Source organism: Triticum dicoccoides, chromosome 4B (genome assembly GCF_002162155.2).
Source record: "Triticum dicoccoides isolate Atlit2015 ecotype Zavitan chromosome 4B, WEW_v2.0, whole genome shotgun sequence".
NCBI classification, from domain to species: Eukaryota; Viridiplantae; Streptophyta; class Magnoliopsida; order Poales; family Poaceae; genus Triticum; species Triticum dicoccoides.
Window position 1 is genome coordinate 570,210,856 of NC_041387.1, and position 2,180 is coordinate 570,213,035.

General features: G+C 60.0%; 1 pseudogene; it reads right to left on the reverse strand.

Annotated features, from left to right (window-relative positions):
• Nucleotides 1-346: 346 nt before the first annotated feature.
• Nucleotides 347-888, reverse strand: LOC119293906 (annotated as a pseudogene).
• Between the last annotated feature and the right edge of the window lie 1,292 nt (nt 889-2,180).

The following is a 2,180-nucleotide window of genomic DNA, read 5'->3' on the forward strand; positions in this document are numbered from 1 at the left end:
CGGCCTCTGAACCGCCGAAGATCACGGGCATTGCGGTTGTGGCGACGAAGTCTGCCAACACCATGTTTCGAACGGTTGCCAGAGGCAAACCGCACGCTAGTTACAAGGGAGGATTATCCCTAAATAATATAATAAATTTAAATCCTAACACTTTAAAGTCTTGGTTCGGTAGCGAGGTGCTAATTATATTATTTATGGATAATCCTTCCTTGTAACTAGCGTGCGGTTTACCTCTGGCAACCGTTCGAAACATGCCACGCCCCCGCGAGCGGATGCGTCCCTTCGTGGCATTGGCCTCGGTTCCCTCTGTATTAATCCTCTGGATCATCAATGAAAGTGACAGTTTGATCAATTCGTTCCTTTACACGTTATCAACATTTCGACTCTGCCAAGAGAGCAAATCACGCCGATGACTGTCGCAAAAAAAGCAAACTAGAGGGGAAGAAAGGAGAAGGTAAGAGGATGCCTCGTGGTCTCCTGTCCTTCTTCCTGCGCCTTCTTCATGGCGTCGGTCAACATCGAAAGAGCCGCCGCCGCCATGGTGTTGGCGGACTTCGCCGCCACAACCGCAATGCCCGTGATCTTTGGCAGTTCGGAGGCCGCCGGAACGGTTTTCGTCACCGTGGACCACGTCTTGGACATGGTGCCCGAGGATCTGGTGCTCGCGATTGTGCTGGACCTTCTGGTGCTTCGCCTGAACCGGCCATGCCGGTGATGACGCCGCTCCCGGCCTAGATTCTTGTCGGACCGGGCGCTCCAAACCTGTACGCGGACCGGATGAAGCAATGGATGTCGACGCTGTCGATGCTGAGCCGGAACTTGCGGCTCCTCCACCACCGTGTCCATGCCCCGTGCACGGATAGGGGCCATGCATGACTCCGCCGTCATCTCCACCACATGACTACAATGTCCAGGACTATGAGGTCCAGGAGGAGGCCGAGCCCGCAGAGCCCGCAGAGCCGGACTCCCCATGTCTTCTGTCTCCGACGCCGGCTCATGAGGCGGTAGCAGCTAGGGCTTCTTCGTCGAGTGTTAGCCTTAGGCTGCACCTCCCAGCGCGGATTGCTGCGCTCGGGGACGTCTTTGACAACAAGGCGAGTAGCTCCACCGGCCCATCGACGCCTCGCCACTGGCACATAGTGCCGCGTGTCGTGCTGCAGCACGCCGGTCGTTGGCCGGGAGAATGGAGCCCGATGAATCTCGGGCTGGCCAATGGGCACTCCCATGGAGTCACGCCCGGGACACACCTTCCTGGAGGATCTTCTTCAGAGGAGGAGGATGCTGCGTCGGGGCCATCGACCTCGCGCTGGTGAGGCAGTCACTGGTGGTGGAGGTTGTTGTTGGTGGTGGTGCTGACAACCGCCGCTTGAGATGGACTCAGGACGACTAGTTGATGGGAACCAGAAACATCCGGTCGCGTGCTTATCCACTCGGGCGTGCGTATGGGTTGGTGGAGAGTAAATTGCTCAAAGCCACCACATTTGTGGCGAGGGTACTCCAAAACTATCGCTTTTGTCGAAAATCACAAAAAACCACCAACTCTGCGGCAAGTGAGTAACAGATTGCACTGATTTGAAATTGAGCTGCGTCTAACAGCAAAGCTGACGGCTGGGACTGGTCTGGCTGGGCTGGCGTGGCGAAGACTAAACCTAGTCATTGTTTGACCTGCTGAGGTGGACAGTGGGCCCACCTGTCAGCCACAACACCGAGGTCCAAGGTGAGCGCATGAGCACGTTGACTGGAGGCGGTCTTCGGGGGGAAAGGGAGGAGCCGCCAGGAGGCCCGCCGGCGGCGGCCGTGCCGCGCGCAGATCCACCTTCCCTTGTTGCAGGAAAAATGGCTGTTGCTAGAGCTCCTATGCCAATGCTTGACCTCCTGTGCCACTTCTCAAGGGTCAAGCCCGCCCCGTGCCCCAGCTTGCTGCGCTTCCCGCGCCTGCTGGCAAGTCAACGCTTGCCGCGCCGCCATCTAGCGCTCGCGCCTGCTGGCGAGCCAGCGCTTGCCGCGCCGCCGTCTAGCGCTCGCGCCTGCGCGCCCGCGCCCACGCGTCGCCGCCCCGCCTGCGTCTGCAGCGTCACCGCCGCGCCCGCGCCCGCACGCCGCCGCCCCGCTTGCGGCTGCAACGCCGCTGCCCTGACGCCCTACCTGCATCTGCTGTGCCGCCGTCGCGCCCGCGCCGG